Here is a 13,932-nt window from a genome sequence, read left to right as displayed (position 1 = left end):
ATCCTTCCCAGTCCGCACCGACTCTTCCACTCCCAGAGGAGTTTCTAAGAGAGGCAACACCTCCAGTATCGTCCGATCAGGCTATTGAAAGTGCGGTACAGTTATTAACTCAGTTAAGTGGCAGCCCAGATACAACTAAGGACTCCAACTAGCGCAGGGTCCACAGAGGGATCCGACAGTTCTTGAATTCGAGAGTTCTTGACACTAGACCCACTGGAGTATACTGGGGTTTAGCAGGATGAGGACCCACAGTGTTTTATTGATCAACTCCATCCGATATTCACGCTCATGCATGCTACAGAGACCGAGGCAGTGGAGCTAGCAGGTTTTTGACTTCAGTACATAGCAGTCCTATGTACAAGAGTTGGGAGCATTCCAGGGGTACTAATGCACCCCCTGCTGATTGGCCAGAGTTTTCAGAGGTTTTTATAGACCATTACTTGCCACTAGAGGTACGAGAGGTTCGGGTAGATCAGGTCCTGAATCTTGAGCAGGGTAATTCTAATGTTCGAGATTATTGTCGGCAATTCGACTCTCTGGCCAGGTATGCCCCAGCTTTGTTTGACACGAAGGGAGCTAGGACCCATAAGTTCATTTTTGGGTTGCACCCGGATTATATTGAGGCTTGCTCTACGACAACATTGAATGATAATATAGAGATCCAGGCATTTTCTCAAAGCTTATAGGATCGTAGGCGCCAACAGCGGGTCACTGAGAAGGTAGAGAGAGGGCAGCATAAGAGGGCTAGATCAGCTGGTTATCAGGGTGATTCTCAGAGTAGTTTCAAATCCTGTTATCAGGACAAGGCAGCCAGGCCTCCACCACTTAAGTTTCAGGGGTATAGGTTTGACCGTAATGTTTTATCTGAGTTGGGTGAGAACTCTCGTTTGTCAGGGTTATAGCAGCACATGAGTTCAGGATGGAGCAGGCCAACACCACAGGCATGTGGAAATTGTGGTAGGGCACATCGCGGGCACTCTCAGTTTTGATTAAAGGCTTGTTTTAATTGTGGTTGCCTAGATCATTTTGTATGAGACTGCCCACAAAGGGGACAAGGTGGTATGGCACAGCCGGCAGATTCTGCAGCAGGGTCATCAGTATCAGTGCATCCTTAGGGCGCGGATCTCAGACCTCATGTTATATCCCGTATTTTGTACATTCGGATATTTCAAGATAGTCGTGGTAAGTTAAGGGCAAGACTATTTTCCAAAGTTATTTTAATATACAAGTTGTTTATTAGTATGGAAATATTGAGAAAGGCTAAGGGTAAAAAGGGAAATTCACAAAGTGGTTCATGGTAATATTGAGGAAGGCTAGGGGCAAAAAAGAAAATTAAAAAAAATATGGTGATGAAGCCACAAGTGGCCGTGTCGCATGTGTCACCTTGTATTAATAGGAACTATATATATATTTTTTTATATATATATATGGACAAGTGATGACAAATTAAGATATATTCATCTTTTAATTTAAGAAAGTTGGAGAAGCTTGGAGAAGGGGACATGTGTTCACTTGACATTTCTAGAAACTAATTATATATATATATATATATATATATATATATATATATATATATATATATATATATATATATATATATATATATATATATATATATATATATATATATGGGAGATGGCCAATTCATCTATCATTTTAACATAAGAAACTTGGAAAGAAAGAAGAGAAGAAGAAGAATGGCCATTCGGCCAAGCCTATCCAAATTTGGCCCCATGGAAAATTTATCAAAAAAATATTTTCTTCTAGTATTCCAACCAATTGGAATGTCCCTAACAACATGGAGTAGTTGTTGGAGCAAGGAAAGAATTCATTTGGGTTATCTACAAACCCTAGCCAAGTTAAGAAGATGAAGAGTAAAGGTAAGGTTTAATCTTCTTTTACATGTGTTATGGATGATTTATGCATGTTGTGGTATGTTGAAATGGATGAAATTCATGAAAAATGTGTGTCTTGGTTGTGGCCGAATAGAGGTGGTGTTCTGTAGATGTGATGAATTAATTTTATTTAGTGTTTTGATTGTTGTAGTTGTGGATTCCATGATGAAAATAAAGGTCTGATGGTTTGAAATGAAGTTGTAATCATTGTGGGATTGTTGAAGAAGTTAATATGATATTAGTATGGTTTCGTATATTTGTATGAATGAAATTGTTAATGTGTGGGTTGTTGATATAATTCATGAATTTGGAAGCAAGGGATGTGTTTAGAAGATTGTAAGTTGGGTTGTTGTGATTGAATTGAATATAAGTAAAATGTCGTCGAATTATGTAAAAGGAGTTACTAACGTTAGAATGTATTTTGGATTGATTGATGAAGTTGTTAATGTGTATATTGTTGGTGTAGTTCATGAATTTGGAAGAAAGGAATGTGTTGTTGTTGTCCTTATTAATTTTGGAAGATCTCGGATTGTTGTTGATAAATTGGCCGAGTTGGATTCTCGGATTGTTGATTGATAATTTGGCCGAGTTAGATTCTCGGGGATGGTTGTATTTACAGGGGAAATGCTGCCGAAATTTCGGCAGATTGTAAATGAATTCATTTGTAGCACTAAGACAGGTATATGACGACAAATCTAATGATTGTGTAAATCTTCTTGAATGTAGACTAGCGATAGCGAGCTTGGACAATTAGGCATAGCTAATAGGACGTGGAACAGGTATGTAAGGCTTACCCTTTCTTTCTTTTGGCATGATCCTTGTGAAAAAAATAGGCAATGTATATGTATGATTTCAAAGAAACTCCTATTCTTAGAGCCACTAGGATGGCTAACGTTCTTGACTTCCGAAAACTGTTTTGCTATGTCTTGATATGCGTGTGTGGTTCAAAAAGTTCTATTCTGGTTTGATCCATAATGATATTCAAAAGGTATTTGATATGACTATCGCTTTGATTTTCCAAAAATAGCTTCTGAAACGTTCAAAGAGGTTTCTGTAGTAAAATGTCCCTAACTTTCGTATACTAACTCGGATTGCCTCGAAACGTGTTTATGATCTTTCACGTGTCGTTTGTGTACTTATTCATCGAGTCTTAAAAATTGATTTATGTGCATATAGTTTCTCACTACTCTGCTCGTGCAACCCTCAATGTATCCTTCACTGAGTCCCGGGCCAGGACTCGTTCTCGTGCGTACTCCACTGCATTGTTCACCGAGTCCCTCACTTGCGGGCCGAGACACGTTATTTGTATATGTATATGATGATATGATGATACGGGGATGGCGGCCAGGACGACAAATGATGACTCCATTCACCGAGACCCGCACTTGAGGGCCGAGACACGTTATGCATATATGATATATGATGTTGGCATGCATGATTTTATCCACCGAGTCCCTCACTAGAGGGTCGGGACACGTTATACGTATATATGATATATGATGATGACATACATGATTTTCATTTCAAAAAGGCAAGTGCATTGATGCTTTTTAAAGTCATACTTGTTTTTGGTAAATCTCTGTTTCAGTTGTGATCCGCTTTACTGTGTTGCATGCTTTACATACTCAATACATATTCCGTACTGACCCCTTTTCTTCGGGGGCTGCGTTTCATGCCGCGCAGGTACACCCAGATGAGTAGAAGACTTTGCTAGAAGGTGTTTCAGCGGGATTGGCGAGCTCCACTTCTTTCCGGAGTGTTGCCGAGTCAAGTATATATGTTATGATTTCTGATTTATGTTAGAGACTTTGCAGACAGAGTAGTGGGTATAGAATGTCAGTCTTATAAGCGGTTCCACCAGCCGATGTGTCATTATGTATTATGTTACAGATTCCTTATGATTACAGATTCTACTTGATTTGAGCATGATGAAAAGAAATTGTCTGAAAGTCTTTACTATGTATTTCATTCTTATTCGGTTTAAAAGTCCAAAGATATTATGTGTGTACTAACAGTTAGAGGGTTCGCTCGGCCCTAAGTAAGGGTCGGGTGCCCATCACACCCTAGCGAGATTAGGGTGTGACAAAGTGGTAACAGAGCAGTTCGTCCTAGGGGTTGTCTGCAAAGTCGTGTCCAGTAGAGTCTTGTTTATGGGTGTGAAGCCAGCCACATTTATAAATAGGAGGTTGCAGGGCATCTACGGATTGTTGACCTGCTTTCTGTCTCAGATCGTGCGATAGAGCAAAATCATAGTAAATGAGACCTCTTATACTATCCTTTGATCCTGGCAAAAGCACCGTATCGACGGGAGAAAGTGAGCGATGATATGGGAATTCACAGAGGTAAGTTTGATATTTTTGTTCTGTTATCTGAAATTGGGAGCCCTGGGTGGCTAGGATATGTCGTATATATATATGCCCTGTGAGGCATTGCTGGTAATTGCTGTGTGGAGGCTTTGGATAGTAAGAATTGTAAAGGAGACTCTGCTAGAATTTTTCAAAATCAGGTCATTTATTTGGGTACACCTAACAGGAAGAGGCGTGGAAGGGAAATATCATAAATAGACAATAAGTGGGATACATTGTCTTAAAGGAGCTATGGATTAGGCATAGCATGAAGAATGACTGTGAGAAAGACGATTAGCGGTCTGAAGGATTAAAATGGGTTACATTCGAGGCTTAGTAGGCACAAGGTCTATTGGGGGATTCAGGAAAAGTCGACAACTAGTTCTGCTGTAGATAATTATATAAGAGTGGCGAGCGGAGGTCCAAAGAGGTGGATAATCGAGTATTCATAAGTAACGGCGAATCTGGAAAGGTAGCCATACACACAGGTGAATATTGGGGATTGAGAAGGCTGAAATGGTAATTGTAAAGGAGAAAGACGTGTTACGAAAATGTCTCGGAATCTTTAAGAATTCGACTTGCTCCAGATCATGTAATGAAGGCCATGCGGAGAGGTAGATGCGATTATATCAGCATTAAGGCACCGAAAGTCATCGAAGTTTCGAGGTTAAGCGTGCTAAGGTGGGAGAAATATTAGGATGGGTGACCCCTTGGGAAGTGTGCAAGAAATCCTATAGATTTAGACATAAGAGACAAATGGGAAGCTAGGGTAGCCTAAGGGAAATTAGAGTATACGGAATGGTTGGAGACCATAAGAGGTCGCGTAGGACGAGGTAGACTAGACTGGTGAAAAGACAAAGAGTGCATCACAGCTCTTGAATTAGGATAAGCTTGAATAGCGTTTGGAAGTATTTTGTGGGCGAGATGGTAGCAATTATATATATATATGAATGCGTGTGATATCCCACATGTGATTGTATCGGTGGGCATGTGAGTCCCAGCAACCGGTGCTACGGTATGGACGGCATCAATCGAGTAAGGGTATCGAAGTTCAAGTGACAGCAAAAATAAATGGTGCAAGTGTCACAAGGTAAGCTGATGTCATTTTCACTACAAGTTAAGATTGGAAAGTTCTAATACAACAATATTTGGAAAAGAAAGAGAGTGAGTAAATGGGAGGCAAGGAGATCAAGATACCGGAAAAAGGTGAAAGGTAAGAAACCTCAGTGAGAGAAGCCCCCGAGAGAAACTACCGGCAAAGCACGAGACTACTTGGGTAAAAACTCGGAGATAGGCACGTGAAAACGATAAAGTGCGGCAATATGGAACAAAAGAGTAATTTGTGGGGTACAAAAACCGATTTAAATAAGTGGGGCTAAAAGAATAGTGACCACGACAAGGAACGTGAGGTAAGAGAAAGAATGCTTAGGTCTTGCGACGATGTTAAGAGATTTCCAGCCAGTAAGAGGTATATAACGGGATAAGTGTATGGTAAAATTTATGTGATTGCCTCGGACATGAAGGGGATTTTTGCTGAAAGGATGACTTAAGAATAGAACGGATTTGCGCGTTTAAAGGAATATTTCATGAACCTTAGAGCCAATGCCACAAATGGAAAAAGGAGAAAAGTGTTCGAGGAGGAGGAAACCCAAGGGAGGTTAAGGATGAAAGTAGGAAAGGTATACTAACAGGTTAGTTGAAGGAAGAGGAGAGCATTTAGGCGTAAAGTTAACCATAGGAGTAAGAAGGATACGTTAACGAGTTAGCGGTAGGAACCCAATTACGCGTCGAGGAAAGAATAAAGATGATGGGTTGACACTGCTGATTGGGAAATTAATGGTATGGAATGAGAATTTGATCTTAGAGGAAATGGAATGAAATGCAAGTAACGTACATGGGAGACCGCTCGGCCATAGCATTATAAATATAGTTAAAGATTCGATGAATAAGGATAGGGAGAGTGTAAACTGTAAGGATTCGGTGCTAAGAGCAAAAGTAGTAGGACGCTCGAAAAATATGGATGCACAGCTGCAATACAAGTGCATGGTTAAGAAGACTTACGACTAAGTGAACTAAGCGGGTGAAAGGACTAATAGTGGATGGAAGGATATGGAAATGTTGACAAAATGATGATATAAAAATAAATGGAAGAAGAACTCAAGATAAGAAGGAATTTAGATATGTTATAAGAGAAGTCGGGAATGGAAAAACAAGGGATAAGGTATAATCGAAGATTTCATAAAAGGATATAGTGAATTTCGACGTCTCCATAAACTTGTAGGTCCGGAAAACCGTTAGTCGTAAAGGGACAGAGATGTGAAAAGACGAAAAAGAAGGCATCAGAATTGGATACCCTTATAAGTATTCTAGTTAAACACAAGAGTGTAAGTAGCAAGAAGATAGACAGACCGGATTATACGATGACGGAACCCCGACTTTAAGAAGAAAGTGAAGGGCGGTAGGTAATTATCGTAGACAAGGATACTCGGAGATTGTTGGCGTATAAGGAGCCCCTATAAAGGGGGGGGGGGGGGGGGGAGAACATATTATATTGGACTTAAAAGGAATCGCAACACTGTCAGACTCTAGAGGGGGAAAATTTATTAGTTCAGGGCCAGAGTTCAACACATATCTGCACATCAGGAGGATACCTGAAAGAAGTAGAAATGAATTTACTATGAGTGTACCATGAGGCAGACATGAGGATAAAGGAGTAGCCTATAGCCTCACTGGATCGTCAAGTGAAGATTGCGTACCGAAGACGTGGCTTCTGTTATGGTGTCGTAACGAAACAATAACAGAGAAGAGATGACCTGGGAAGAACAAGGATAATGAGTTGGCGCAGTGGATTAGAAAACCCATGACACGGAATGAGGACTCATGTAGAGACCGAGGAATTCGAGTATAAAGAAAATAGGGTGAAAGATAAGGAATAGGCATGAAGAAAAGGATAACTATAAAAGAGATTCCCCCGAAGCGTTATAACACCCCATAAGGCCAGTTGAACATTCGAAGACGAATGTTCTAAAGGGGGGGAGGATGTTATATCCCGTATTTTGTACATTCGGATATTTCAAGATAGTCGTGGTAAGTTAAGGGCAAGACTATTTTCCAAAGTTATTTTACTATACAAGTTGTTTATTAGTATGGAAATATTGAGGAAAGGCTAAGGGTAAAAAGGAAAATTTACAAGGTGGTTCATGGTAATATTGAGGAAAGCTAGGGGCAAAAAGGGAAATTCAAAAAAATATGGTCATGAAGCCACAAGTGGCCGTGTGGCATGTGTCACCTTGTATTAGTAGAAACTATATATATATATATATATATATATATATATATATATGGACAAGTGATGACAAATTAAGATATATTCACCTTTTAATTTAAGAAAGTTGGAGAAGCTTGGAGAAGGGGACATGTGTTCACTTGACATTTGTAGAAACTAAGTATATATATATATATGAGAGATGGCCAATTCATCTATCCTTTTAACATAAGAAACTTGGAAAGAAAGAAGAGAAGAAGAAGAATGGCCATTCGGCCAAGCCTCGCCAAATTTGGCCCCATGGAAAATTTAACAAAAAAATATTTTCTTCTAGTATTCCAACGAATTGGAATGTGTTATAGCTCGTATATTGTACGTTTGGAAATTCCAAAGTCGTCGTGGAAAGTTAAGGGCGAGACCATTTTCGAAAATTATTTTAATGCACAAGTTGGTTATAAATATTATTTATGAACATTGGTAGTATGGAAATATTGAGAAAGGTTAAGGGAAAAAGGAGAAATTGCAAAATGGTAAATGGTAATATTGAGGAAAGTCGAGGGGCTTAAGTGTATATACATAGGTAAATGGTGGACAAAATAAAAATAAGACATATGGATAAAGCTTATGAGATAAGCTAAGTGGTCATCCTTTTATTTAAGAAAATTTCAAGAAAATGGAGGAAAACTCTAGGCAAAGAAAGAAAGGGAGGCATGTGGTTATTTCATATTAAGTGGGGGCTAATTGTAAATAATAAAAACACATGGGGCCAAAGCTTTCATAAGAAGACAATTAGTCTTCTTTGACCAATATGGGAAAAAATCAAGAAAAAAGGAAGAAATTCCTAGAGAATTCTAGAGCAAGAGGGCATGTGCCCCTCACATGATATATATACATATATATATATATATATATATATATATATATATATATATATATATATATATATATATATATATATATATATGATCATTAGTCATATTCTCACAAGAAAAGAAGACTTGGAAAAAATGAATGAAGAAGGGATGAAGAGAGGGGGGATTTCGGCCAAGGGTGGCCAAATGGAGCCATGGAAATTGATCAAAATAAATTATTTTCTTCTAGTATTTCCCCCAAATGGAAGGTCCTCATCAACATGGAGTAATTGTTGAAGCAAGTAGAAGACTTTTTGATGTCATATACCAACCCTAAACCATGTGGGAAGTTGAAGAAAAAAAAGGTAAGGTTTCATCTCTTTTATATGTTATAAATGGTTTGTGCATGTTGTTGAATGTGGAAATGATGGAAATGCATGAAGTATTGCATGTTCAAGTTTGGCCGTGTGTTGGGTGTAAGGTGTAGGAATAGCGAATTTAATGTATTTAGCATGATTATGTGTTGTTGTAATGTGTAGAAAAGAATGGAAATTCATGAAAACCTATGGATTGTGTTGTGGCCGAATGGAATAGGGTTTGGAAAGTTATGGTAACTTGATGTTGTTTGACATTTTAGATGTCGTCGTTATGGATTCTATAACGAGAAGTGTAAGTTTAATGACTTAAAATAATGTTATGTTGGTTATGGGATGATTTGGAAATTTATGTGAATTTTATAAAATTTTGTATTTAGGAGAATTGTATTGTTAAGGTGTGGGGTGATGGTGTAAGTTATGAATTTTGAGGAAAAGAATGTGTTTGGTGTATCTCTCGGTTTGGGAGGCAATTTCGGGTGAGTTGGAGCCTTGTTTGAGTTGCTCGAAATATTGTGTGAATTGAATTTGATATCGAAGTATTGCTAGAATAATTGTTGGCATTGTTGTTGTATTCATTAAGTTGAAAGGTTTCGGGTAAGGTTGGGTGTTGGTTTGGACATTTTGAATTACTTGTCGATATTGCTATTATGATGGGTAATATTGTTGTTGATATTGTGGCCGGGTCAAATTCCCGGATTGTTGTTGTTGATTTGGGGCCGAGCCGTATTCTCGGGGATGGTGCATTTACAGGGGAAATGCTGCCGAAATTTCGGCAGACAAAATGTTACTTTAAAGAATCAACTTCTAAAGGCTCTAATCAAGTTTTGGTAAACATGACCAATTTGTAGATTTTGGCGGATTTGGAACGTGAATTTGGAGTCGCATAAGAAGCAGAAAAGGTATGTAAGGCTTCACCCTTCTTTCTATGGCATGTCTTAGACGGAATATGTTGGATATGAGCCTCGGGAATAACTCTACCCTCCGGAATCCGCGCCTAAAGTTTTCTCTTTTTCAATCAGTAGAATTGAACTAAAAAGTGTGCAAAATGTTGGAAGAATTTCCTAAACCTCTAGAACCCGCATAAATAGGACCCGACTACCCTAAAACCCTCACAAATAATGCCATGACATGTAACATATGTAAATTTGGTACGCCGCCTCATTTGACCCGAGGTGGGCCCATGGTCCCCGGATTTTCCTTATTGTTCCGTTTGATCTATTTTGAAGCAGAATCCAAAGAAAACTGTTGATCCTTATCCCGTTCACCGAGTGACAAGTACTGTAACTATGCTAACGAGGATACTTCTATGATGACAATGATAATGATGATGTTAAGAAAGGGAATATGCCTATGATAAGTATGACAAAGATGATTCCATGACTAAGACGATGAATATGATCTTATAATGATAACGATGTAGTCCAAGACGAGAAAATGCCTACGGTAGATGTGTTGGCAAAATGTTTTGCTATGAAAAGGAAAATATGGAAACATTAAATTAATTCTTGATATCTCAACTCTATTACAGGTAATGACTACTCTAAAGGTCCTAGGTATATGAAACTGTACCCTATGACCCTATTTGATGTTTTCCTCATAATGACACTTTTCATTGGTAGTCTCGCCTCACAATACTCGTTCCTTCAAGGTGAGACAAAGCGACTATGGTTGTTCCATAATGTAATCGGAGGCTACCGACCTTCCGTCACTCCGATGGACACATGACTTTCTTTGAGCTCTCATGCATGCCAATGGTATGACATATGTATATGAATGTGAATATGTATATGTATATGTATATGGGGAAAAACGGGAAGGGCCACTGTTATATCACCACCTCATTCAGCTAGATTTCGTCCCAGACGCGGGATGCCCGGACGCGGGAAATGGGAGAGCCGGATACGGCATCTGTATATGTGATATATATATAATATGTTGGGACATTGTTGGGGAGGGGGGTGGGAGAGCCGATGTACTCGGCGTCTGTGGATGTAAATAAAGGACACCGTTTTCTGAAATGTTCTGTTTCCTGTACATGTAAATAAGAAGTACTGTTTTTCTGAAAAAGGGACTAAGCATGCATGGCATCTGCCTGAACGGCATTCATATGTACAGGTTACTTCTGTCCCAAGATAAGCTCCATATGTCTATTCCGTTATTATTCATACTGTATATTCCTTTATTAAGTCACTATTCATGCCTTACATACTCAGTACATTACTCGTACTGACCCCTCTTATTCGGGGGCTGCGTTCATGCCACGCAGGTACACCCAGACGTATTAAAGCCGTTATAGAAGATGTTCCAGCGGAGTTGGCATGCTCCACTTGTTCAGGAGTGCTGTCGAGTCAGAGTATCTGAGCCATGATGTTTGTTTGATGTTAGAGACTTTGCAGGCAGAGTCGTGGGTATAGAGTGTCGATAATATGCTATATCATAAAGTCCATGTGATTGCAGATTCTGTTTGACTTGAGTACGATGGAAAAAAAAATCACTTGAAAGTTTTACTATGTTTTCCATTTTTTTATTGATATAAGAGTCTAAGGAAGTTAAGTATGTAATAAAAGTCAGCGGGTTCGCTCGGCTCCAGATATGGGGTTGGGTGCCCATCACACCCTAGTAAAGTCGGGGTGTGACAGAATGTCCCTAACAACATGGAGTAGTTGTTGGAGCAAGGAAAGCATTCATTTGGGTGATCTACAAACCCTAGCCAAGTTAAGAAGACGATGGGTAAAGGTAAGGTTTAATCTTCTTTTACATGTGTTATGGATGATTTATGCATGTTGTGGTATGTAGAAATGGATGAAATTCATCAAAAAATGTGTGTCTTGGTTTGGGCCGAATAGAGGTGGTGTTGTGTAGATGTGATGAATTGATTTTATTTAGTATTTTGATTGTTGTAGTTGTGGATTCCATGATGAAAATGAAGGTCTGATGGTTTGAAATGAAGTTGTAATCATTGTGGGATTGTTGAAGAAGTTAATATGATATTAGTATGGTTTCTTATGTTTGTATGAATGAAATTGTTAATCTGTGGGTTGTTGATATAATTCATGAATTTGGAAGCAAGAGATGTGTTTAGAAGATTGTAAGTTGGGTTGTTGTGATTGAATTGAATATAAGTAAAATATCGTCGAATTATGTAAAAGGAGTTACTAACGTTAGAATGTATTTTGGATTGATTGATGAAGTTGTTAATGTGTAGATTGTTGGTGTAGTTCATGAATTTGGAAGAAAGGAATGTGTTGTTGTTGTCCTTATTAAGTTTGGAAGATCTCGGATTGTTGTTGATAAATTGGCCGAGTTGGATTCTCGGATTGTTGATTGATAATTTGGCCGAGTTAGATTCTCAGGGATGGTTGTATTTACAGATGAAATGCTGCTGAAATTTCGGCAGATTGTAAATGAATTCATTTGAAGGACTAAGACAGGTATATGACAACAAATCTAATGATTGTGTAAATCTTCTTGAATGTAGACTAGCGATAGCGAGCTTGGACAATTAAGCATAGCTAATAGGACGTGGAACAGGTATGTAAGGCTTACCCTTTCTTTCTTTTGGCATGATCCTTGTGAAACAAATAGGCAATGTATATGTATGATTTCAAAGAAACTCCTATTCTTAGAGCCACTAGGTTGGCTAATGTTCTTGACTTCCGAAAATTGTTTTGCTATGTCTTGATATGCGTGTGTGGTTCAAAAGGTTCTATTCTGATTTGATCCATAACGATATTCGAAAGGTATTTGATATGACTATCGCTTTGATTTTCCAAAAATAGCTTCTGAAACGTTCAAAGAGGTTTCTGTAGTAAAATGTCCCTAACTTTCGTATACTAACACGGATTGCCTCGAAACGTGTTTATGATCTTTCACGTGTTGTTTGTGTAGTTATTCATCGAGTCTTAAAAATTGATTTATGTGCATATAGTTTCTCACTACTCTGCTCGTGCAAGCCTCAATGTATCCTTCCCTGAGTCCCGGGCCAGGACACGTTCTCGTGCGTACTCCACTGCAATGTTCACCGAGTCCCTCACTTGCGGGCCGGGATACGTTATATGTATATGTATATGATGATATGATGATACGGGGATGGCGGCCAGGACGACATATGATGACTCTATTCACCGAGACCCGCACTTGAGGGCCGGGACACGTTATGCATATATGATATATGATGTTGGCATACATGATTTTATCCACCGAATCCCTCACTAGAGGGTCGGGACACGTTATACGTATATAAGATATATGATGATGACATACATGATTTTCATTTCAAAAAGGCAAGTGCATTGATGTTTTTAAAAGTCATACTTGTTTTTGGTAAATCTCTATTTCAGTTGTGATCCGCTTTACTGCGTTTCATGCTTTACATACTCAGTACATATTCCGTACTGACCCCCTTTCTTCGGGGGCTGCGTTTCATGCCGCGCAGGTACACCCAGATGAGTAGAAGACTTTGCTAGAAGGTGTTTTAGCAGGATTGGTGAGCTCCACTTCCTTCCGGAGTGTTGCCGAGTCAAAGTATATATGTTAGGATTTCTGATTTATGTTAGAGACTTTGTAAACAGAGTCGTGGGTATAGAATGTAAGTCTTGTAAGCGGCTCCACCAGCCGATGTGTCATTATGTATTATGTTACAGATTCTTTATGATTACAGATTCTACTTGATTTGAGCATGATGAAAAGAAAGTTTCTGAAAGTCTTTACTATGTATTTCATTCTTATTCAGTTTAAAAGTCCAAAGAGATTATGTGTGTACTAAGAGTCAGAGGGTTCGCTCGGCCCTATGTAAGGGTCGGGTGCCCATCACACCCTAGCGAGATTAGGGTGTGACACATCAGCTGGCCGAGGTAGGGTCAGAGGCGGGGCTTGTTGCTCAGGTGGTACTCAGAACTACCTCTATGCCCTAGCGGGTCGCCAAGACTTTGATTCATCACCAGATGTTGTGACAGGTACATTGACAGTTTGTTCTTATAATGTTTGTGCATTGATAGATCCGGGATCCAATTTATCATATGTCAATCCGTTTATTGCGGGGAAGTTTAGTATAGTGCCAGAATTGCTACGTGAGCCATTTTATGTATCTACACGAGTTAGTGAGTTAGTTATATCTAGCAAGATCTATCGAGGTTGTTTCATAGTAGTTTGCAATCGTCAGATCGTAGAAGACCTTATAGAGTTGCAGGTGGTGGACTT

This window comes from Lycium barbarum, chromosome 12 (assembly GCF_019175385.1).
Source record: "Lycium barbarum isolate Lr01 chromosome 12, ASM1917538v2, whole genome shotgun sequence".
Taxonomy (NCBI): Eukaryota; Viridiplantae; Streptophyta; class Magnoliopsida; order Solanales; family Solanaceae; genus Lycium; species Lycium barbarum.
The sequence above is the reverse complement of the archived record's forward strand: the minus strand, read 5'-3'. Positions refer to the sequence as shown.